Source organism: Pogoniulus pusillus, chromosome 3, assembly GCF_015220805.1.
Source record: "Pogoniulus pusillus isolate bPogPus1 chromosome 3, bPogPus1.pri, whole genome shotgun sequence".
NCBI lineage: Eukaryota > Metazoa > Chordata > Aves > Piciformes > Lybiidae > Pogoniulus > Pogoniulus pusillus.
In genome coordinates, this window is record NC_087266.1 from 47,479,474 (window position 1) to 47,505,823 (window position 26,350).

The 26,350-nt window shown below is 41.8% G+C and overlaps 1 protein-coding gene across 3 annotated transcripts in view; it reads right to left on the reverse strand.

The window, feature by feature from the left end:
- The window catches only part of TSC22D1 (TSC22 domain family member 1), a 92,070-nt gene that overhangs the window by 26,989 nt on the left and 38,731 nt on the right, over window positions 1-26,350 (reverse strand). For 2 of the 3 annotated variants that reach the window (XR_010308917.1, XR_010308909.1), the window contains one exon: window positions 24,187-26,347. The exons of the other annotated variant lie outside the window; for it this stretch is intronic. The gene's annotated coding sequence lies outside the window, so the exon portion shown is untranslated. Of the gene's footprint in view, window positions 1-24,186; window positions 26,348-26,350 lie in introns of those variants that run through there. 3 annotated transcript variants of the gene reach the window in all.

Consider the following 26,350-nt stretch of genomic DNA (forward strand, 5'->3'; position numbering starts at 1 on the left):
ATAAAAGTGATGTCAGCACTGTTTTGTTAGCAACGTTGGCTTTCTCTCTGAAGAGGCAGAACATACACATTGCCAGGTCAAGCATTAATGGAAACTATTGTTAGTTTACTTAGCCCAGCAGTGTGAGAGCTTGCAAGGAAGACATCATCAAAAGAGAGCTGGGATCACCTCAATCACTCCAACTCACTACTTCTGTAGATCCATATACTCAGAAATCAAAGCAACTGAAGGCACAGCAGAGGTAACTAGAAGGGGGAAAAAAAGCAGCCTTGACTTTATTTTGCACTCTTCCACCTCACCTTCCTTCTTTGCTGACTTACACACACAATGAACACAGTATTTTGTAGAAAGAGATGTGTCTGCAAGAGTGAGAACTCAGTGAAAATCAGGCATTTTATGCAGTCTGCCCTTCCAAATTTAGTAATGAATAAACTGTCATAACAGGATTTGACACAAGTCTGAATCTTTTGTTACTTTGCCAAGCAAGAGTTTTGTCTAGTACTGTAGCTCCAATGCTGTACATAGACTCCATCAGTTATCTGATCAAACATTATTTATACTTATAATTATCAAAGCAGTGTTTGATTCAATTACTTCATTGCCCTGCCTAAGCTTTCCTAGTTCCTTAGTAGCAGAGTTCTTTCTCCTGTCTAATTCATGTGAAATTATGAGAAGACTCTCTGAAAAAATGGTTCTTGACTGGGACACAGAGGAATAATGCTACCAAAAGGCAAGTATTCTTAATTGACCAAGCATCTTATACTCTAGGTTCTACAAGTTAGAGAGTTGAAATTTGTACCTTAAAGGTATGGGAACAATAAATGACACATCAGAACCAATACAAAGAAAAATAAACGAGAGAAAACAATGAAGATAAGTAGCTGAAACAGAAGCCATAAGTAAGCATTTAGTAAAGTATAACACAGGTGCTACCAACAACAGAATAGTAGTAAAAATTAAGTTGGAAGGATTCTTTGACTTTCATCTAGACCAAACTCCTGCTCCATTGAGGGCAGGATTCAAAGTGACATCAGGATGCCTTCTGAGGCAATTGCACAAGAATAGACACAGATCCAAGTTCATAAGCACTACTATCCTGACAGACCACCACAAGCTGGGTAGTACCATCTGAAAGACTCAGCCTTAGGAATGCTGGAGAGCAGCAAACAAAAATAGAATAGACTTCATATGGACCTTACCATTTAGATCAAAGTGCAAATGTTTGTGATCCCCCCCCCCCCCCCCCCCAAATAAAGCAGCACGAGTTAGTTTTCTCTAACAGTTAAAAATGAAAACAACAGAGAATCAGAACTTGCAATCAGCTCCCCAAATATTACAGCTGAAGATATGAGAATAAGGAAAATCTATATGGTTTACAGCTGGAGATATGAGAATAAGCAAAGTCTATATGGTTCACAGCTGGAGATGTGAGAGTAAGGAAAATCTATAAGGTTTACAGCTGGAGATATGAGAATAAGGAAAATCTATGTGGTTTACAGCTGGAGATATGAGAATAAGGAAAATCTATATGGTTTACAGCTGGAGATATGAGAATAAGCAAAGTCTATATGGTTCACAGCTGGAGATGTGAGAATAAGGAAAATCTATAAGGTTTACAGCTGGAGATATGAGAATAAGCAAAGTCTATATGGTTTACAGCTGGAGATATGAGAATAAGCAAAGTCTATATGGTTCACAGCTGGAGATATGAGAATAAGCAAAGTCTATATGGTTCACAGCTGGAGATATGAGAATAAGCAAAGTCTATAAGGTTTATCAAAAATACAGTTACAGAAGCAGAGCAGCTAACTCATCAGAACATACATTAAGCTATATTTTAAGTTACTTCAGCTACTTGGCTTTTGCAGCCCTGGCTGCAGGCCAAACCAGAATCTCATCTCTCCAACAGGAGTAGCCTTTAGTATGTTGTACATGTCTTCATGCAAGAGTTTAAGCTAAGAAATCATACTGGCCCAAAAAATAAAAGAGTACAAAGAATTCCTCTCCTTCTTCAATGTTTTTAAGGGCAAAAGTCACATTCCCTCAGTTTTCCATTGGAAAGAGTAAACACACAGAAGCCAACTGGAGAAAGCAAGAAATTTAGCAAGTGAAACCTTTTCAGAAATACCCAAATTTGAACTGTGGATGGGTGGGAGTCTCAAAGTAGAAAGTGACAGTCAGAAGAAGAGCAATTACATCAGTCATGCAGAAGGTGCCTGAGGAAACCCTGCTTGCTTGCCTTGTAAATGTAACTAGATTCCAGCTCTGAAGCACTTGGAAACCTCCCTAACTCAGGACAGTTTAACTATGCCTACAAACCATGCTAATAAAATCCACTTAAGTATTTAAAAACAATGGTCACAAACAATTACACTGTAATTATGTATGATGTCACAACCCGAGGTGCAGACAGCACTGAAAGAAGGCTATATCCAAACTGGCAGGAGAGATTCTATCTGAAAAACAACCCCAAGACACTGATCCAGAACATTAATGCTCTGAAGACTGCAGACATAAGGCTAAGCAGAAACCATTTGTAAAATGCCAAGTCTGTTTTAACAGGCAGCTATAGGTGATCCTGAAACCAGGCAGGTAAAGTCTAGAATACTTTGGTCTCAAACCCAAGCAGTGCTACAGGCTGGGGACAGAGTGGCTGGAAAGCAGCCAGGCAGAGAAGGACCTGGGGGTACTGGTAGAGAGCAGCTGAAGATGAGCCAGCAGTGTGCCCAGGTGGCCAAGAGAGCCAATGACACCCTGGTCTGCATCAGAAACAGTGTGGCCAGTAGGACAAGGGAGTTTATTCTGCCCCTGTACTCAGCACTGGTCAGGCCACACCTTGAGTGCTGTGTCCAGTTCTGGGCCCCTCAATTCAAGAGAGATGCTGAGGTGCTGGAAGGTGTCCAGAGAAGGGCAACAAAGCTGGTGAGGGGCCTGGAGCACAAAGCCTATGAGGAGAGGCTGAGGGAGCTGGAGGTGTGCAGCCTGGAGAGGAGGAGGCTCAGGGGGGACCTCATTGCTGTCTACAACTACCTGAAGGGAGGCTGTAGCCAGGTGGGGGTTGGTCTCTTCTCCCAGACAACCAGCAACAGAACAAGGGGACACAGTTTCAAGTTGTGCTGGGGTAGGTCTAGGCTGGATGTTAGGAGGAAGTTGTTGGCAGAGAGAGTGATTGGCATTGGAATGGGCTGCCCAGGGAGGTGGTGGAGTCACCATCCCTGGAGGTGTCCAAGCAAAGACTGGATGAGGCATTTAGTGCCATGGTCTGGTTGATTGGCTAGGGCTGGGTGCTAGGTTGGACTGGATGATCTTGGAGGTCTCTTCCAACCTGGTTGATTCTATGATTCTATGAACTTTGTTAAAACCCTGCCTATGAATCTGCACAAGTTTTATACACTTTGGTGTAATACTAAAGTGACCACATTTTAGAAGTCCAATATCTGCATATCCTGGGACCTTTTTCTCTGAATCACTGTTTGAATCCAAATATTTTGATGGTGATTTAATCTGGGCAGCATCCATTAAAAGTTTGGTGAAGTGAAAAGATATATATTTTATTAGTAACTTAGTGGATACTGCTCTCACTTGTCCACATTAAAACAAAACAGGAGACCAGAAACATTAAGGTGCTGAAGTGAGTGCTGGCAATGCCTGTAGTTCAGAGGAAAAAGAAAAGACAGAAGAAAGCAGGGTATATGAGGTGTCAAGACTACATAAATGAACAGAAACCTGTCTTAATCCTACATCAGTCCATGCAACACTATTCTCAAAAGGCCTGTGTCAGTTTGCTATGATTAAGTATGATTGAAGGGACAGTTTTTTAAGCCCAAGTGCTCTTGCCTGCGCTGACTGCCATCAGTAACCAGAGGCATAATTGAACATCTTTCTACAGCTTCAAACTGATTTGTACTGTTTCTATACTTTGGTCCTAAGTTCCTGATGAATTTGGCTTTTTGTAAATTCTAGATGTTGTGCTGCAGCCTGAGCTCTACCACCACATTTAGAGACAGACTAGAAACGTTAGCAATACGTGTTTGCAGAGGTTAAGAATAGTCCAAAGATAAGCAGTTGCCCAAACTTGGCAGTTAGGAACTGGGACTCCAAACAGGCACAAAACATTCTTCTGATGCTCAGACTCATTTGTTCTCAAACGCTGAATGTCCCGGCTCCAAAGCCATACAAAAGTTTAATGATGTGACAATCCCTGCTGTCACAAAGTTTTGAGAGATTCAGGTCACAGGAGGAAAAAAAAAAACGAGAGAGGAAAAAGAATCACCCATGGGTAATTTGACACAACAGGAATTCATTCAAGAGAATTAGATAATAGGTGCTGGGAGTTGGGTTTTTCCCATCATCAACATACAAATCCTTTCTTTTTTTAAACCAACATTAAAACAGAAGGCTCACACTTGGTATTAGCAAATCTGTTTATATTTGAGCCTTGAATATTGGGGAAAATTTACAGAAAACCTCTGGTATATCCATTTTTTTCCCCCAGAGAATTCTCAATCATTTATTTTCCAAAGCTCCTAGAAGGTTGAAGCATTTTTTAAGTCAGTCTTCTTCGTATGCATCCCTATTAAACTAAACTTGGGGAGTTAGGTTAGCAGTTAGGTTAGCATCCCTATTAAACTAAACTTGGGGAGTTAGGTTAGCATCCCTATTAAACTAAACTTGGGGAGTTAGGTTAGCAGTTAGGTTAGCATCCCTATTAAACTAAACTTGGGGAGTTAGGTTAGCATCCCTATTAAACTAAACTTGGGGAGTTAGGTTAGCAGTTAGGTTAGCATCCCTATTAAACTAAACTTGGGGAGTTAGGTTAGCAGTTAGGTTAGCATCCCTATTAAACTAAACTTGGGGAGTTAGGTTAGCAGTTAGGTTAGCATCCCTATTAAACTAAACTTGGGGAGTTAGGTTAGCAGTTAGGTTAGCATCCTTATTAAACTAAACTTGGGGAGTTAGGTTAGGTGAAGGTTTAAAGTGCATGTAGCATCATCCATTGTAATGAAGTCTGCCTTTCACGAGCAGGAGTGGCATATTCATAGAATCACAGAATCAATCAGGTTGGAAGACACCTCCAAGATCAGCCAGTATTAAATTTATCTTCATTAACACCAGGTTTTCAAATTCAGCATTATTTGATCCCACATACCATCTATCACAGTATCAACAAGGTTGGAAGAGACCTCACAGGTCGTCAAGTCCAACTCCTCAAGCCACTAATCCTAAATTATTGGGGGGTGGGGGGGGGGGGGGGGGGGGGGGAGAATTCAGCTGCTAAACCACATCCATTTAGTTTACAGTGGATCTATTTCTTAAGATTTTATATTCCACATCCACAAACAAAGTCTACATAAAGCCTTGTTTGCACCAGTAGAGCCCACCAGATTCATCACTTGAAAATTTGATGTAAGAGCTTTCATAAACACCCTGAATACAAACACACTCACTTAAGCAAGAGTAATTGCACCTGCCTGTTCTGCATTAATCTTATTTATCACCAGTTAGCATAACATGTAAGGGTCCATTAAGTTCAAATGCTTCCGTATTGAAAGCTGCACTCAACTGGTTTTCAATTGATTGTAATTAAAGAGGACTTCTCCTTGGAATTGCTGATCAGTTTCTGAATGCACATCATGCACAAAGGGATGGATTCTTCACCTAAATTAGTCTGACGTTAAAATTCTTTATGAAGAACAACTCAGGTTTCCATTCATTTTAAAAACAAAACCAGAACCAACGGCATTTTGGTCTCTGAAAACACAAGGTGGGGGTTCTCTACCCAGTAGAACAGCACTGCTTCCTATCAGCATCCATTTCAGCCATTAGGACAAGGGAACTTACAGATGAACAAAGGTTAGACACAACCACATGTAATGGACAAAAATTTAAATCATCACTGTTTAGGCTCAAGCTTTACCTCAGTGTCTCCCTGATTGCACACTTGAAGATGACTTCACTCTTTTGAGGCAGTTGCATTTCTGAATTAGCTTTCAATTTAAAGTTTCTCTGTCTGCTATAAAGAAAAACTGGAATTGAAGCATTGAATAAATTTTGAAGGCTGGTTTCCTTCCTCAGACTGACTCTCAAACACCTTAGCCACAATAATCGACAGTGTCAAATATTAGCTAACAAAAAGGCCAACAGAAAACATGAGAATTAAGGGAAAAAACCAAGCAGAGTTGAAAAGGTAGAGCTATAAATATTCAACATACACCAAAAGGCAGGAAGGGGAAGGCATCTCCAACACGAAGAACTGCAAAAGATTTGTATTCCTTTCTTACCCTAAGGACCACAGAAAAGAGCAAAAACCTCATTCAGCTTCCCTCTCTTCCCCTCATATCATAGGATACAAGTTTCATGTATTCATCTAAGTAATTAGTACTTCTGTCTTTTGTGAATTAGTGTGCCAGCCCTTTCCAACTGAAATCAATGCATTTATTAGCTTAAGCAAGAAGGATTTGGGCTTCCAGTCATTAAGTGTTTCAGAAATGTAGGTTAGCCTATCTATAATTAGCTTTCCTGATGATTTAAACATGGCTTGATGATTACTGAACTCATCATCTTTAATAAACACTTCTGACTCAGCATCAGCAGAACAGAGACATTTTCATCAACTAATTTAGCTTAAGACTTCTTGGCAAGCAAGGATAGGAAAGAACTGATAGCTTTGTATAAGATCAGTGAAGGCAGGAATAGGCATGCAAGTAAGTTAACCAGTAAAAGGGAAAAACATTATCATGAAACTGAACCCAGAATCATTGCAGACAATTGTTCCCATACTCCAGTGTTGTGCATTTTAGAGTGAGTAATCAGTAAGCAGACACTACCTAGACAAAAAACAAGTCCTTATCTAAGTATTCAGGCAAGGGACCTAGCCTTTCTTTATTATGACTGAATACTAACATGCTGTAGAAGCCAAGCTTCTGTCTTGTAGAAGCTAACAGAATACAGAATGAATATAAAATTTCAGTACTCAGTGGTCAAAGACAACAAAGCTAAGTGACTTCTGAACCAAATATTTAATCCCAAAAGCATAGAATCAAAGAATCACTCAGGTTGGAAGGGACCTCCAAAGGTCATCCAGTCCAACCCCCCTGCAGTCAGCAGGCACATTCTCAACTAGATCAGGTTGCCCAGAGCCCCATTGAGCCTCACTTTGAATATCTCCAGGGATGGGGCCTCAACCTCTGGGTTCCACTGCTCAACCACCCTCCTTGTAAAGAACTTTTTCCTAACATCCCATCTAAATCTCCTCTGATTTAAAACCATGGCACACACTTACTCTTCTCTGGAAACTGTCATCCCAGTTGAGGTCATGAGTTCCCAGTTTGCCAACTTGCCTGTAAGCAAGTGCCTACAGCAGGTGGCTGGGGGGACAGAAAAGCCTTTGTAGGTCTCCTACGGCATGAGTGGGAGGTTCTGCTGAACTTCACTGAAGCAGTCATGAAGTGGTTTGGGTTGGAAGGGACCTCCAAAGGTCATCTAGTCCAAACTCCCTGCAGCCAGCAGAGACATCCTCCACTAGATCAGGTTGCCCAGAGCATTGTCTGGCCTGACCTTCAGTATCTCCAGGAACGAGACCTCAGCTACTTCCCTGGGCAACCTATTCTGTTGTTGCACTACCCTCATGGTGCAGAACTTGTTGCTAACATCCAATCTAAATCTGCCCTTCTCTAATTTGAAGCCATTGCCTCTCATCCTATCACTGCAGGCCTTCGCAAACAAAAAGTTTATGCCCTCAAAGATGAGGAGCAAAAGCTCTCATAAAGGCATTTTAGTTGGTGTAATTGCACAGTGTTCCCTCCCCATCTGTCCTTGTTGCAAATTGGTTTTCACTCTTACCAAGCTGCTTAATTCAGTATCTTGCAGCAGTCACTTTGCTGTTCCTTGTTTAGAAACACCTCCCCTAGGCACCTATTTCTGCTAGAATGAGGAATCCTGGTAATCCAGGATCCCCAGTGTTGAGTTGGCAATGATGAGCAGGAATCACCCTCAGCAAATCGCCTGCTATGCAAGCCAGGAAACACCACAAAAACAAAAAGCACCATATATCCACAGTGGAAGTATGAATAAAGGCTAAATGTGCCCACTAAGACCTTCAGCAAACAAACAAACAAAAACAGAATCAGGTATTAGAATTATTTGATCATCTTATTACAATCCAGAACTGAGATCTTCCCATAGCTCTCAAAAGATCTAACCCCTATTTAAAGGCCAGCTCCAGAACTGGACAGGTCACCCGAACATCAAAATCTTACTTCCAGTATACTGCTGCCACACAAGACTGTCAGTCAGCTTTCCTAAACACTCACAAAAAGAGTCTGTCAAAGATTCATACAATTCTTTACACTCTTTTTTACATTAGATATTGATAATATCTGCACACTCCAAGAATTGCACTAGAACAGAAATCGTTTTGCCTATCAACTCTTAAAAGTCTGTTTTGTCTACAGACTCCTTGGAAACTTGGGTTTGCATAACACAGGCTTTTGGAAAGACTCCTCTACTGAAATGAATATTGGCTTTTTTTTCTTCTATTAAAGATGAAGCAGTTGTCTTCTAGTTGCAAAACTCTTTTTTGGCCATCTTAAATTCAGTAGAGATGAGGAAGACGTTCCAAAGTACAGTTTTTAACCGAAATCCTTTCCAGATTCAGTAAGTTGTATGGACTTACTTATTTCTTACTACCTTTAACTCTCTTTTCTAGTCTGTTACATCAGTCTTCAAGCTACTAGGCTGCATACCATCCCTCAAATAGCACAGACCACTCAGTACGTACAGATGAAGCACACCGTTCCTCATTTTCCCCCTGCATCAATTGCTTTAAAACACACAAGTCCTTAGAATGATGTTGAGTGTCAAATAGGAGCTTCTCCAGAGGTCTGACTGTAGTTTAAAAAATAAAACAAAACTTAGAAAAGGTGACAAGTGCCTGCACTGGTTGCAGGAAAGTGGCTGAATACAATAATGATCCTATTTGCACAGTGCCTGTGACATTTTGAAACAGCCTTGCAGCAAAGACCCAGGCTCCGTGTAACACAACAGCATCAAACATCTATTCACATCCTGAAAACAGCTTTCCATTCTTCCTGGTTTGTTTGGGTTGGTTTTTGTCTGATGGTCGTTTCCTCTAGCCAAATCAGTGGCTGAGAGAATTCAAAGCAGAGTGTTTTTTGCAAAGCTGTTGGCTTCCATAAGATGAGACAGTATTAGTAAAGAACATAGAATCAGCCAGGTTGGAAGAGACCTCCAACATCACCCAGTCCAACCTAGCACCCAGCCCTAGCCACTCAACCAGACCATGGCACTAAGTGCCTCAGCCAGGCTTTTCTTGAACACCTCCAGGGATGGTGACTCCACCACCTCCCTGGGCAGCCCATTCCAATGCCAATCACTCTCTCTGCCAACAACTTCCTCCTAACATCCAGCCTAGACTTCCCCCAGCACGACTTGAGACTGTGTCCCCTTGTTCTGTTGCTGCTTGCCTGGGAGAAGAGACCAACCCCCACCTGGCTACAGCCTCCCTTCAGGTACAATGCTTTGTGAATGCTGCCTTTTGTTCTGATGAAGTCTTTTTATGTCATTACAGAGAAACTTACTAATATGATTTGCAACCTCCACTAAATCAAAATAGAGGACTCTACCAGGAACTGGAGACATTTAGTTACATGCTGCTTGTCTGGGTTATTCTTTAGGAGACACATGTAAGAAGGAGGCTTCAAGGTCAGATTTAGGACCCTAAATTTTGCCTAAGCAGTCTAAACTGAAAGTGTAACAATAATTAGCACAATACACTACCAGAAAGAGCATTAACAGTCTGAAAATTGACTCAGTAGAAGATCTAGCACAGGAACAATGCTGCCAAGCACCAAATGACCACTTGAAGTTGTATTTTAAACCAGATTTGATCTTCCAAATTATGTGTTCAAAGCTAGTCATAAACCATGCTATTTTGGACTTGTGACCTCCCTTAAGCCACCAGAATGTGTAAATCTCCACACAAAAATAATTTTCTATCATTCCATGATGCTACAAGAGTTTGTATGCTTTTTACCTGAAATCCAGAGTCAGTTTAAGCTTTAATGAGGATATTTTTTCCCAAGAAGTCACAGCATCTCCTCCTAGCCCTACAGCCTTTCCACTAGCAGCTCCTGAATCCAGCAGCCCAACAGAGGCGACGCAGCCCCAGCTCCCAGCCCCAAGTTCCAGCCCAGTAGCAAAGCTGAGCAGATGTTCCCCATAGGCAGACACACAAAAGCACATGGTCAGCACGTGCACACACAGCTGGTCACAGAGGTCGGTGCAAACTCAGCACTTAGGTGCACACAAGCAGCACCAACAGCGTCCTCTTGCTCCTCTCTGATGAAGGCTGAAGTCCATTAACATAGCACACACGTGGGTGAGCACAGAGAATAGGGATAGATCTATAAGTGGGCTTGGGTTTGCTTTCAGTACCCCTCGCAGCTGTCCCCACATCCTTGGTCTCCCCAACTGTCAGCACATGGCACACAAGCCCCCGTGGCCCCACTCCAGTTGCTGTAACTCAGACTCTCTCACAAATAAATACAGACACAGTCATTATGGGTCCCTCTGGAGTCTGGCCTTGGACTCCACATAGCCAACAGTTGCTCCTCAGAGCTTCTTGCCTCTGGTTACTTCATGCAGACACACACACAAGGTCTTGGGCAGAACCCAGTCTCTCTATCAGCTGGCCTAGACTCTCAGTTCCTCCAGCATCTGATGTGGATGCATGCATGTTTGCCCAGACAGCAGGGCAACTTGCAAGTCTCTCTTCTACTCCCTGCCTACTCTTGCTTCATAGTCCCTGGTGATCACACACCAATGCATGTAGCCAGATGCACAGTTGTCACCCATGGCCTGACACCAGCTGCTGCCACTGAGACCCCCATGTGGACACAGACACTGGTTAGGTCCTTACCCAAGAAAACAGTCAGCAATAGAATAAGGCTGCATTGATGAGGACAGGACATGACCACACAAATATACTGTCTAGTCACCTTCTTACACACAACCAGACCAACTTTTACCCTTCTGTTTTCCCCATGGATATTCTTTCCACCATATTCACTCTGATCCCACCTTTCTCTAACCTTGGTCCCTCCTCTAATCATTTTACACTGGGGTTGCATACAGTCCCTAAATATCCTTGCCTGCATCCCTTAAGTGTCATGGTGATTCTAACACCCCTTCCCAAACTGCACACTGATCCTGCACAGCCTCAGCGTTTACTCATCAAGTATCAGCCAGGTCCCTTGGGCTGATGATCTCCAGTGACAGCTCTGGCAGGAGCCAGGTCAGGGGGCTTGTTTCTCTGACAACATTACTGGGATTCCCCTGACACTGTGCCTCAGGGCTTTGCTGTGTGCACAGAGACATGCCTTTTAATCACCTAACCCTTAGTATTTCCAGCCTGAACATCTAAAGCCATTGCAAGAGTATTTATCCAAGCCAAGAAAACAACATTTCAAAGTTCAAAGCTAATGTGTTTGGAAAATCCTCATGTTCAGCACAGTTGTGAAGTTTTAGATTAGAAAACACAAGCACACTACTTATCAGATTTACTTACTCAAGTTGTTGCTCTTAAGTGTCAGGTGCTTGCTCATGTGTAATCCCAATAAACGTTTTCCAGCAGTTATCAGGACACTTAAGTAACACAAAAAGCACCACATACCTTGTTGACCATATCATATTATATTTGCTTTATAAACACTCATGACTGTTAATGTTATTGCTAAGCAACTGGACTACCTAGCATACAGTATTTGCACAGCACTGTCTGTTAGCAAATAAATGATTCTGAACTCTTTAGTTCACAGAATTAGCTTAGCTAACACTGAACAGGCATTTCTAAATGTTTCATAAATTACCCAAATCATAAATGACCAAAAAACTCCTTCACCATCAGCATTTAGAAGATTTCAGCTGTAAAGAGATTAAAAATGTAGAAGGTTTGGGTTGTACAAGAGATGACAAGGAAGTAAAGTTTTAATCATGCAGCAGCCCTGCAAGGTAAGGAAGCAAAACTAAAGCCATGATCTGGAATTTGTGAAGTACCTTACTGGGTGTTGCAGCAGCTGCATAGGTGCAGATCTGTTCACACAGAGAAGAAAAGGCATTGGTCAGCCAGCAAATGGAAGAGGAAAAGACAAAGAGGAACTGCAGTTGAGTTTGTGCCACAAGTGAAAAGCTGCCTTCTTCCACTGCCTCACATATTACTTTCTCCAGTAACCCTGATCGTGTCTTCCTTTAGCAGGTGGTTCACAACACTCCTCTGCTTTTCAGAGAATATGGAAAGGGTTTGGTAATTTGGATTAAAATCAGTATTCCCAAACTGTCTGGTTGCAGTGGCATAATGTAGAACCTGACAAAACAGCTGCTATTATTTAGAGAAGGGCGACAAAGCTGGTGAGGGGCCTGGAACACAAACCCCATCAGGAGAGGCTGAGGGAGCTGGGGGGTGCAGCTGGCAGAAGGCTCAGGGGGGACCTCATTGCTGTCCACAACTACCTGAAGGGAGGTTGTAGCCAGGTGGGGGTTGGTCTCTTCTCCCAGACAACCAGCAACAGAACAAGGGGACACAGTCTCAAGTTGTGCCAGGGGAGGTCTAGGCTGGATGTTAGGAGGAAGTTGTTGGCAGACAGAGTGATTGGCATTGGAATGGGCTGCCCAGGGAGGTGGTGGAGTCACCATCCCTGGAGGTGTTCAAGCAAAGCCTGGATGAGGCACTTAGTGCCATGGTCTAGTTGAGTGGCTAGGGCTGGGTGCTAGGTTGGACTGGGTCATCTTGGAGGTCTCTTCCAACCTGGTTGATTCTACGATTCTAATGCCTTCTCCCAGAGATTCCCTGTTAAATGGATTCTCTCGTGTAAACAATTCTACCCAAATCTGTATTTCCAGAGAAGCTGAGTGAGGGCACATGGCTGGGCAGCTCCACTAAGGGCAAGGCCCTTGCTGGATTTTATACAGGGAGCAAGGCTCAAACAACTGAATTTCAGTGAGGGGCTCTGAACAATCTGATGTAATAAGCTGTGCTTTCAGCACTGCCATGATGAACCTAAACCCTGCAGTCTCTGCTATGAAAAGGTCAAACACAGAGCAAGAGTCAGAGCATCAGTTAAAATGTCTCATTCTTCCATGCAGAAGCATCATCGTACCTTAATGGTGTAAGCAGCTACAAGCAAGCTGACTAGCAGCAGGAGGAGCTCAAATATTCCTGTTACTGCCAGGTTGAAACAGCAGGTAATTTTAGAACTACTCCACAAGAAACACATTTAAAATAGACAGATGAATGATAGGAATTTGCAGTGGTGGGTGAGACTAGAAAAAATCTGATTACCCAGTGTCTGGAATTGAATGCTCTGCTAGGTACAGATTAACCCAAATATTAGTTAGGCAAGTTTTCTAAGCATGGAGCTTCAGAAAGTCTATGGCCACCCACACAGCCATATGCTTAGCTTACACCAGACATTCCAAACATAAATTGCCTTATTTTTGGAGCTGATTCTTCCTACATCATTATTGATGAGGCCAGTGGGGCCCTGGGGTGCATTCAGAAGAGTGTGTCCAGCAGATTGAGGGAGGTTCTCCTCCCCCTCTACTCTGCCCTAGAATACTGCATGCACTCTGAGCTCCCCAGTTCAAGAGAGGCAGAGATTTACTTGAGAGCCCAACAGAGAGATACAAGGATGATTAAAGGACTGGAGCACTGCCTTAAGAGAGGCTGAGAGACCTAGGGCTTTTTAGACTGAGATGGGACCTAATAAACGTACATAAATAAATGAGGGCTGAGTGTCAAGAAGGAAGGGACAGCCTCTGCTCACCTGTGATAGGACAAGGGACAATGGATGTAAAACTACAGCATGGGAAGGTCCACCTCCACATGAGGGAAAGCTTCTTTAAGGGTCACAAAGTACTGGAACAAGCTCCTGAGAGAGGCTGTGGAGTCTCCTTCTCTGGAGAATTTCAAGACCTGTCTGGATGTGTCGCTGTGCAACCTGCGCTAGATTATATGGTCCTGCTCTGGCAGGGGGGTGGACCTGAAGATCTCTCTTCCAACCCCTAACATCCTGTGATCTCTCACCTGTACTATCACAATGGAAGCTGTGGATTGCTGTTAGCAGCATACAGCTCAACAAGGACCTAAGTGCAAAGAATTAGACACAAGAGAGCACACAACATATTTGAGCTGCTTTTGCACAAACACTGACCTGTTGGTGTATGTTTTCTGCATTAAGCATGAGAGGAAGTTTCAGCTTACTTGTGAAGCCAGCATTAAAAATAGCTGGGGGTAGAGAAAGAAGTGGCAAGAAGGATGCCATATCTACCAAGTGGAAGTGACTAGCCAATACATAACAGTATTGCTACTCTCCAAACCCAAAAAATTCCAAAGCAACTCTCCTAATTTCAGTAATTGCCTCCTCAGGTTAAATACTTTTATGAAACAATACACATTTAGTATTTATACAGTACCTGGCATCATATCCCTGGAGGTGTTCAAGCAAAGCCTGGATGAGGCACTTAGTGCCATGGTCTAGTCGACTGGGTAGGGCTGGGTGCTAGGTTAGACTGGATGATCTTGGAGGTCTCTACCAACCTGGTTGAATCTATGATTCTATGGATGATGGACAACACATCAGCTCTGTCTTCATATCAAAATATAAGGTATATCAGAAACTACATGTCTGATTTTTCTCCAGGGAGAGTGAAGGAATACAGGAGGAATTGGTAAGGACAGCACTATGAATGCTTACTTCATATGCTGATGTGTCTGAAAAATTTCACTATCAGAATTAAACAGTGTCAAATTTGTAGTGGTTTAATTCTACTACCAAAATAACACATCAGACCACATTTAACACTAAGCCCTGGCACAGCTGATTATCACAGTAAAAAAGAGACCTTTCAAGAAGGTACCCTCACATTAAGACACAGCCTAAAATTCTCAGAAGGAAATATTACAGAAATAGTTAAGAAAATTTAATCCATTTCAATGCAGTTTGACCAGAGAAGCATGTGTTTAAAAATCCCTGGCCAAACTCTTACTTTCACCACTCAGGTTACTGAGGAATCATAGAATCAACCAGGTTGGAAAAGACATCCAAGATCATCCAGTCCAACCTAGCACCCAGCCCTAGCCACTCAACTAGACCATGGCACTGAGTGCCTTATCCTACCCTGTCTGTTATACCTTGCATCACCATTCTTTTAACTACTCTTGGTGCAGAGTCTCTTTCCATGTAAAATCACAACTGCAGAACTTAGTTCTAAGGATATGTACAACAGAAGGGAAATGAAGTCTTTATGGCTCAGCAGAGACTATTTCCTTTTATCACCTGCACTTCCAGTCCTGTTTTAAAAGGCAGTCAACAAGACTCCACAAAATTACTTCAGTAAATTGTGGTTCCTTTATTGTAGCAGCTAATTTGCTAAGAACTACTTTCATTGGGTGTATGCATTACCAGAATAAGATCTAGAAAGATCAGTAGAAAATAACAACTCCAGCCTCAATTTGTGTTAGCACAACTAAGAGGTTACAACCAAGCTGTATAAGATGTTAAGTAACATATCTGCACAAGTTAAAAGCACCTATTTCTGTATGAGAAGCACTAACTGCAAGAATAAACCATTCTATCTTATTCTGGCATCCTGGAACGTGAATAATGGTCTTTTATCCAACAGGTACTCAAGGTAGAGGGGCTGCCAACCCAGAGTACTTCTGTTTGCTGTATCAAAGCTGACACAATCATTAAGAGCCTCTCCTGAAGGCCTGTGCCTCATTTCTCCCTACATCACCTGTTCTGACATGCTGTAAGAAATACACTTCAGTATAACTCAAGTGAGACACTGGAACAGACCCCCTTAACAGCACTAGTATGTCTGCACTACGCCCCTGTCATCCTTCCCAGTAACAACACTGTCAGCTAAGTAAATGTTTAGAGTCAGAAGGTACCCCATAATTTGCAAGACAAATACAACAGGCAACCATGTACACCAGAAATGCTAACGTGCCCTTCAAGGGCCCATCAACTCACAGCTGAATGACCCTTAAAGGTAAGATACCACAGTTGAAAACTGTTAGATAGTACTGCAATGTCTCTGACAACTCAGTAGCCACCTCTCAGGGAGTCTGCACTGCAGTAACAGATCCTCTATTAATGCCATACAGAATCCTAATGCCTTCACCAAGATTGGGAAATTGAAAGGGGTAGAATCATAGAATCAACCAGGCTGGAAGAGGCCTCCATGATCATCCAGTCCAACCTAGCACCCAGCCCTGTCCAGTCAGCTAGACCATGGCACTAAATGCCTCATCCAGTCTTTTTCTTAACACCTGGGTAGTAATGAATCATAGAATCAAGCAGGTTGGAAGAGGCCTCCAAGCTCATCCAGTCCAACCTAGCACCCAGCCCTGTCCAGTCAGCTAGACCATGGCACTAAATGCCTCATCCAGTCTTTTTCTTAACACCTGGGTAGTAATGAATCATAGAATCAACCAGGTTGGAAGAGACCTCCAAGATCATCCAGTCCAACCTAGCACCCAGCCCTGTCCAGTCAAACTTAAATGAAAGACCTTTTTATTAAGAAAAGTTTGTATAGATGGACTCAGGACTCAAAAGCATCTCCTACAAATCATAACACTTCTGTCAATACAACACAACACAAATATAGGGGGGGGCTACTTCAGCATTCAAATCTACTTCTAAAGCAGAAGGTTTCAATTACTTCTATCCCCTCCAGCAGCACCTTGGTCATATATACTGCTACAACCATGACTGATAAAGACTCCATTCCAGCCTGTTTGGAATTTAGCAAGTACTGAATATCTAAGTTGGTTGCCATGTAATTTCATTATCATTTCTAGATGACATTGCTACCATTTGGACACTGGAATGGGCTGCCCGGGGAGGTGGTGGAGTCGCCATCCCTGGGGCACTTCAAGGCAAGGTTGGACATGGCACTTGGTGCCATGGTCTAGCCTCGAGCTCTGTGGTAAAGGGTTGGACTTGATGACCTGTGAGGTCTCTTCCAACCCTGATGATACTGTGATCTTCAAGCCCCATGTCTCTTCATTTGAAGTTTCACTCAAGGTATTAGGGCATAGGAGTGGCAAAGCCATTCTTGATAAACAAACCAAGTGCTGTTTTCCAAGACAAGGAAATCACTACCCATCACACCCACTCCCCAGAAAAATAAACCCAATGAACTTACAAATACTTGTAGACACTTCCTATTCATTTACAACCTGCATATTTTAACCACGTTAGTAACATAATCTTCTCTTCATCACCACAGTTCCAGATTCAACAACTTCAACTTCACAATTCAAGAGTGAAAACCAGCAAATACCACAAATGGTTTTAACATCTGTGCTGCTTGCATAAGCCATCTTTCTTACTCAAAATGAAAATTGCCAATCACCACAACCATGGTAATACTTTGTTTCAAAATGAAAGAATTAACTGACTTAATGCCTCGTTAATCAGTCTGTGCTCTGCATTTAAACCCCAACACCCTTATAGGGCAAGAGCATTCAGGTCAAGTCAAAAAATCAGCATGCAGGAGTAAACAGATGGCCAAAAAAACAGCTTAGAATCATGGAATCAACCAGGTTGGAAGAGACCTCCAAGATCATCCAGTCCAACCTAGCACCCAGCCCTAGCCACTCAACCAGACCATGGCACTAAGTGCCTCAGCCAGGCTTTGCTTGAACACCTCCAGGGACGGTGCCTCCAGCACCTCCCTGGGCAGCCCATTCCAGTGCCAATCACTCTCTCTGGCAAGAACAGCCCTGTCTAGTGACAGAGGAGCACCACTGCTGCAGTGACTGATCATGCCTCCTTGTGGGGACAAAACCATTCAATTACATATCAGTGCAGAACCATCAATAATTCGACAACTGCAGTAGGCAAGGTTGGATGTGGCACTTGGTGTCATGGTCTGGCCTTGAGCTCTGTGGTAAAGGGTTGGACTTGATGATCTGTGAGGTCTCTTCCAACCCTGATGATACTGTGATACTGTAATATCAAGAGCTATACACAGCAATATACAAGGTAAAGGCAACACAGAAAGTTCTTCCCTGAGAGAGTCATTGGACACTGGAATGGGCTGCCCGGGGAGGTGGTGGAGTCGCCGTCCCTGGAGCTGTTCAAGGCAGGACTGGACGTGGCACTTGGTGCCATGGTCTAGCCTTGAGCTCTGTGGTAAAGGGTTGGACTTGATGATCTGTGAGGTCTCTTCCAACCCTGATGATACTGTGATAATAATATTCTTTCAAAAGGCTGAGGAAAAGGTGTTTTAAAGTTATCTATTTAATGATTTGATGGAATTTAAAACCAAAAGGAAAAAAAAGGAAGTTCTGAGTTCCCAAAGCTGTTTAAAAAAATACATTATATTCTGCACCAACACTTTATCTACAGGAGTATAGAGACATATCTGTATCTATTTATATAGAGACAGATAGAGATGTGTCATCACATGTAGAAGAGTATTCTTCATGCTGTATAGGCTGCAGGAATTTGGAGCTGATAAAAATTCCTGCTCTTAACTTATTGAGCATTTAAATAGGTACTAAGAGTAATGATTTTGAATGAAAAAAGTCAAAGAAAAAGCACTAGGAAACTGAGTATCACTCACTAAATTCCCACATTTTGAAAGAGAGTCATCTGCACCTTCAACCTGGCCTTCTCCTAACCAGAGGAGTAGCTTCCCTTGGAACCCTCCAAGAACTCATTATGGTAGTCTGCTTTCTGCAGGCAATCATATAAGTTGCTTTAGTTTAACCTTATTTTGGGCTCAAGTTTTCATTTTAAATGTCAGTATGAGTGTCTAGCATAATGAAGCAGCACTTCAAATAGCTTTAAGACATTATCACTTCATTTACCACAATATAAATGTCACATAAATCATAGAATCAGCCAGGTTGGAAGAGACCTCCAAGATCATCCACTCCAACCTAGCACCCAGCCCTAAGCCACTCAACCACACCATGTCACTAAGTGCCTCAGCCAGGCTTTTCCTGAACTTTTTTAGCTAAACCAGAAAACAACATTTTTTTTTTAGCTAAACCAGAAAACAACAACAAAATCCAAACCAAGCTCCTTCAAGCAACAAGAACACCTGCCCTGCAGAAAGCCAGTCACTACGTGATTTACTCCAGTGCAGGCTACATTAAAAATGTTCCAAGGAGTGTCCCGAGAATAACTAAATATCACCTGCCAGTCAAACTGATGAGACTATTTGCTGAACCAAGGCCTTACACAATGTGGTTCTCAAGTAGCTCAGGTCTGTAATTCTGCACTCACTGCAAAGAAACAAATAGGAACACCTACTCAAGTCATAGCATCTTGCATGTAGTTATTTCCATGAAGGCAGAAAGGAGAGTTTCTGTATAAACAGCACTGAGTTAGAGCAAGCCAGAATTTGAAACAGTGAGTGCTCCAAGAGGGACACAAAACAGATGGTAGTTCAGGGTGACAAAATGTGGCAATATAAACCATTCACTGCTTAAGTGTAAAGGCAACTGAAGATCCTAGATTTAGCTCCTCTTTTCATTCATGGAATTAAAACACCAAGAAAAAAGCGTAACTTACAGAAGCCACAAGGAATGGAGCAGAGCCCTTTGTATCATTGCTGCATTGCCACCAAAGGTACCATTCAAAAAATATCTTTCAGAGGTGGCTGAAAATTGATCTGAAACAATTACTTAAGTTCAGCCACAAGCAGGAATTTGGGTGTAAAGATTACCTGGAGAGACAAGCGAAATGCCCTGCAGCTGAAATACTGCCACACTGGAAGCACTGGTTTGACTGCTAGCTGTGGAGATGTCTATTACTTGGAAGACTTGAGTAGATTTTCTTTTTGGAGAATAAAGTCAGTACTGATACAGGGACAAAAGTTTCCTTTGTTTCTCTAAAGCAGTCATTCTCTGAAGACATCTAGTGTTACTGCTCACCTTTCCCATTTGCAAAACTGCCTTATCTAAAACACAGTTCTGAGCTAGTTCAAAAGGAAATATTTACAGGGACCTCGCTCGTGTACTATTTCATGAGGGATAGGTGGGAAAGATCTGTGAAGCAGATGCAAGTATAAGGAAGAATAGCTTAAAAGAAGTAAAATTTAGTATTAATACGAGGAAGCAGATATTAGATATCACCTGTGAAAGTATAAAGGGAACAAAACCAACTTCTGAACGCTCCTGAGCATACTATGTTAACAGAAGAAAGCATTAGTGTTCTCTGAGATACACAGCAAAAATAACACAACAAAAGTAACTTCTGAACACTCCTGAGCATAATACATACCAGAAGATAGCATTATTGTTCTCTAAGATATCCAAAAGAAAATAACACAACAAAAGTAACTTCTGAATGCTCCTAATACGTAACAGAAGATAACATTTTTGTTCTCTAAGACACCCAAAATAACACAACAAAACCAAGTTCTGAATGCTCCTGAGCATAACGTGTAACAGAAAAAAGCATTATTGTTCTCTAAGATACCAAAAAGTCATAGAATAGAATAGTCATAGAATCAGCCAGGTTGGAAGAGACCTCCAAGATCATCCACTCCAACCTAGCACCCAGCCCTATCCAATCAACCAGACCATGGCACTAAGTGCCTCAGCCAGGCTTTTCCTGAACCCCTCCAGGGACAGTGACTCCACCACCACCCTGGGCAGCCCATTCCAATGGCAAATATTTTTTACAACTCCTTGTAATTCAGCACGAAACTAATCTAAGTTCTTCCTGTGAATGTTCCTATCAGTTCTTATAATCTGTTCCTAATTTCAAGCACACTCAGTGGAAGCTTCACAGCTTCCAAAGATGCACATGATTTCTGAGAAGTTGGATAAAAATAAATCATAGAATCAACCAGGTTGGAAGAGACCTCCAAGATCATCCACTCCAACCTAGCACCCAGCCCTAGCCACTCAACTAGACCATGGCACCAAGTGCCTCATCCAGGCTTTTCTTGAGCACCTCCAGGGATGGTGACTCCACCACCTCCCTGGGCAGCCCATTCCAATGCCAATCACTCTCTCTGTGAAGAACTTCCTCCTAACATCCAGCCTAGACTTTCCCCAGAAGCCCTTCTAATTTGGTCCCTGCTTTCCCCTTTAAAAAGCTACAGCCATTAAGTGAACTGGTTTTAGACTCCAGTAGGTGATAAACGTAACCAGTGCCAAAGGCATAATAAAGTTTCACAAAACTCTGCTGAAGTCAGCTGTTCTGCATTTACTCTTAGGTGCTTTAGTCTGATTTCATCTCATCATTCTCACACGTACTCAAAGATTTTGCAAATTCATTTTTCAGGCTTTCCCATCTAATGCAAAGTAGCACCAGAGTTCACAAAGACATCTTCAAAAGTATTTCACGTTTTACTCATCTGAAAAGGTCTAAATGCACACTGGCAGCAGGTGTATTAAACTTGCCCTGAAGCACCTCAGTGAATATGGATGCTGTCCCATGCCACAGTTTAGGTGTTCAAGGTAATTTCCACCAGTTCTCAGAGATCCCTGTTTCACAGAACTCCACTTATACTCGGTATTAAACAGCATTTCCTAGCCTCCCATAATACCTGACCACTAAGTGGCCAGGATAAACAACTGTGAGACAATACAAGTAGGAATAGAATTGAACTTAAAGGTAAATTTCTTCACTTTGAGGGTGATGGAGCACTGGACAGAGCCCAGAGGGGTTGTCTCCTCTGGAGACTTTCAAAACCCACCCAGACACCATCCTGTGCAACCTGATTTGGCAAACTTACTTTAGCAACAGGGCCAGACTTGATTATCTCCTGCCTAACATTCTGTGATCCTACCTTTGGAGCTGAGATTTCCTGGTTTTATGCCATTAGTCTTCCCCTAGCCATAGCAAACCCAGCTTTGCAAAAAAACCAGGTAAGAATCTGTTACTTGTCAATAAATGTATGCAAGATGCCACGTTCACTCTTCCCACCCACACATAAAAAGCACAGAACAGCATAGTTTTTACCTTGTGCCAAAATAACAAAGGTTTCTCTACAAACGTGAAGCAAAGTTTGCAAGCTCATACTGCCTGTGCAGTTAAACCAGTTTTAATCAAGGTAACATAGAGGGGAAGTGTGCCTCAATTGCAGAAAACTGAGTCATAATTTTACTAGTATTAAAACTATAAAAATACACTGATCTCCCCTTTAACCTACAGCTTCTTTATAGCATTGTTTGACAAGCATTTTCGTTTTGCACCAAAAAGGCTGAAGTTGAAGAGGCAGCTCATCTCCCTATACCCTATGCCAATAACTCTGAAGAGTTCTTTAAGCTGTACCTACTTCTAAAGAGTACCTTTCCTGAAGAGCAGTTTACATTTGCTGGCAAGCTTTCTGCATCAGTATTATCACCACTTTAGCATGGGTTCTAAACTAGGTAATTCCACCTGATGAATAAACCTCAGCTGAAGTCAGCACAAAGCCAGATTTTGGGGAAATAGATCTAAATCACATTTTAAATCTTTCAAAGCCAATGATGATAGTATTAAATGCATTTATAAAAGTTTTGTGCATTCAAATGCCATTTACTTCAGAATTGCAGATGTTATCTTTATCTGAATTGGGCAAGAAGAGGCCAGATAACTGTAGAATTGAAACTGAAGTAGTTACAAGGAAGAAAACCACTTCAAGCTACCTGCCTCTGTGCAATCCCTTACAACTGTACATCATGGTAATTATTTTGCCCCTACAAAAGTAATACCTACTTGTGCAAGACAGATTTCTTCAGTTACTGGTCTGTAATGGAAGCCTAAACCCCACGTTTTCCTGCCCTTCACTTAACCAGCACATAGAAAATGCAAGAAACATCAGTTTCTACCAGGGAGAGAGAAAAGCAAAGCCACCCATGTGTGAAAGTGAATCAAGGAAGTGAAGCAATGTAGGACAGTTAATCAGAACACTAATTTCATGTTCTTTACACGTTAGCAAGTGACCAGGGAAGCGTCACTGTCATCAGTAAGACACGTGAGCTTAATATGGTCATCTAAGTAGCTTTTTCAATACTTAATCCATCTTGCTTCCCATGCCATTTAGACAACTCAGCTTAAGCAGCAAAATCCAAACATTCCTTAACCCACCAACTCACCTCATGTTGTTGATATCAACTTAGGGACCTGGCTTAGGAGCTGCACGGCGCCAATTCTTCATAAAATCCATGCAAGAAATAAAACTGGGAGAGTTCACCCATTTGTTACCACAGCTTTCAGAGAATGCCTTTTCCCAGTTTTCTATCGAAAACACTTTTCTAAACCACCTCCTAGTTCACATTAATTTCTTCAGGGATCAGTACCACGTTTGGCAATTCAATGTATCAATCTACCTTCCTCAGAAAAACGGCCGAAAAAGGGGTTTTGTCATTGCTACCTGCTTAAATCCCAACGTGCTGCAAACAGGACTGGAGAGATTGAATCTAATTTACAGCATGCCACTGCTGATAAAAATCAGTCTGTATTTCAGAAGTTCATAGAAAAAAAAAAAGTTTCCCATCTCCCTTGCTTTACATGAAGCAAAGCAATATAAATCGCCCAGAACCTGTGCATTTTTATACTTTATAAAAACATCTTTTTGTTTTATAAAAGCAGCAGTTTCTTTTTCAATTCATCTCCCTCCCTTAAACTACTCTAAACTGATAGAGCATCTCTCAACATGCAAGTGACAGGTTTAGCTCTGGCTGAAGTAGCAACACTAGTGGGATTTCCCCCTAAAATGCCCTGATCTTTACTCCTTCACTCTCAAAGCATCCTGCAACAGATAAAGAGTTGCAACAGAGACTGGACAGAAGGTGGCAAGTATATCTTTCAGGTTAAACAAGATAGCTTTTCTGGGACAGGAAAAAAGGAGCTGTCAACAACCATGATTTTATTGACTGGCTATGAAACAATTAAGAGCAGCTGACACCTGGTCAAGATGTAAAGGATTACATGAAGTGAGTTAGGCAAGCTCAAATGCTCAAGGAATTTTAAAGGGGATATAAAAAGGAACATAGGAGCACTACAGGTCTACCTCATGAAATTCTGCTAGTACTGGGGATTAAACAAATCTCTGAAATTGTGTAGTGTTTTATCATGTTTCCTGGCATTCTGAAGTCAGAAGTCACTCAATACTCATACAATTACGTTAAGTACAATATAAACAAGGAAATGGTTTTAGACATCTTTATTTAATAACACAAAGGCAGAAGTTATTGCTCTAAAAATATATCATGAACCCAGGATTCCAGCTGCAAAACTCAAGAGCATAATATTAATATGCTTATACAATACTGATAGACAAGTATCAAAATACTAACAGGTTTTTTGGTTGGTTGTGGTTGTGGTTTTTTGGTTTGGTTTGGTTTTGCCCCTTTTTTTTCCCCCCCTTAATTGTGACTGGCAGGGAGTGAAGTCATTTTAACAACTGAGACAACAACATTAGTAACAGTTCTCAGTGTCCCTGTTACTTTACTGTAAATATTTAGTGTTTGTAAGTATTTCAGAGGCTTCAATTGATCTTTTACTACAGAACAAAATGACCAAAAACCGTGGCAGAGGCATGTATACCTATTAAGGCACAAATGATATCAAACCTTAAATGGACTAGAAGTTAGAAAACTAAAGATATTTTCAGCTAAAAAGCACTGCTGGCACAGATCTCTAGCCACAGATGTTAGTATTTATTTCTGAGGCTCATGGATCTTGCTCTTGTAACTTCTAGATTATTTCTGTTCAGCAGGCAATTAGTGTCCAAACCTCTAACAGTTGTACCTCCATTATAAGGTCGTCACATACAGATTTCCACACATTAAAAGTTAAGATACATGGAACTCATTTCTCTTTAAACTTCAAAGTTCACCAGTGTTACTATGGCTGCATAGTTTAACACATGCAGCATCTGACTGATACCAGTTGTCTAAAAATATGAGGTTATAAACTTAGCGTTTCACTTGATAACCACAGAAGCAGCAAGACAAAAGTTTGATAGCCACTGCAAAAAAAAAAGGGGGGGGGCTTTGAAAAAGCCATCCACAGAGCTGAGTTTCAGAGAGTCCAGTGAAAATGGCTCACTAAGTATGTACTGAAGCAGCACCATCTGAACAATTATTTTTAGGATGTACTAAGACTTGCAATGCATTCCAGCATAGTAAGAGGTCACAAGAGCCGTGAAGCAGTAGCCTCAGGGCTAGGTTAAGACTGTTCAGATTAAACACGCTGGAGAGATCTAGGCATTGGTTAAAAAACAATGCTTTGTGGTAACTGATTTAAGAAATTAATTGGATTCAAGCACAAGCATCTGACTAGTTTACCCAACTGCCAGAAGCAGAGAACGGGAAAATGCAAACGCTCTTTACCTGTTGCCAGAGGATTCGGTTCACCCCTCTGTCACCCCTTCTTACACTCGGCCTTGGAACAAAAGCTTTCCCCTTTCCTAGTCTGAACTGTGAAAGCAAGCCCTATTCTTCAGCACTAATTTCCTCGAGCAAAAGAAACAAGAGTACATGGGCATGAACGTGTATGTTTCGCTACTGCCAAACATAAGGGTTTCATTTGTGATCTCCTAAGACATTTAATTGACTATAGAATCCCTTAGGGGGAAAACAATTAGAAGCTTCCTGCTTTCTAGCAAGTAACTTTTCACTCTTAAATGAAAGCCTAAGTTTTTCAACTTTGATAACTCTCAACACTTTCAAAGGACCTTTTCTCAACACTACCCACAGGAAACCTCAAAAGATGCCAGTATTTCTCATATTGCTGTTTTGACATTTTTGGCTCAACTTTATTTTTAAGTAAACTTGGAGAGGTGGAAGCCTAATTAAATACCATCTTCACAAGAAGTTTTATTACTTCTAATTATTCAAGTGGACTATAAGTAGAAAAGGCTTTACAAACATTGCAGTCTGTACCACAGCAGAAGCCTGTTTCACAGATTCACATGGCATCTCCTATACAGAGGACAGCAAAATCCAGTGATATTATTAGACCTGTAAACTCTCAAAACTTGGACTGATTTGATTTTCAGATAGGAAGATGCCAGGTTTAGGTTTTATAAAAAGACATCTTTATGACATAGCAACAAAAGGACCATGAGAGGCCAAACAAATTTCCTAAGGATTGATGCATTAGAAGTACTTTTCTACCTAGGCCTCCATTTCTAGGATGGCTCTGTGTGATGGAAAAAGGAGTCATGTCTTTCCCAATCCCATTTTGTCAGGAGATCCTGCTTAAGGAAGGCCAAGATCCAAACCCAGTCATCTTCCAGCAACATAAATGGCTCTCAAGATCTTCTGTTGAAGGCTTGTGATGCAGTATAAAGGTTAGAAGGTGTCCTG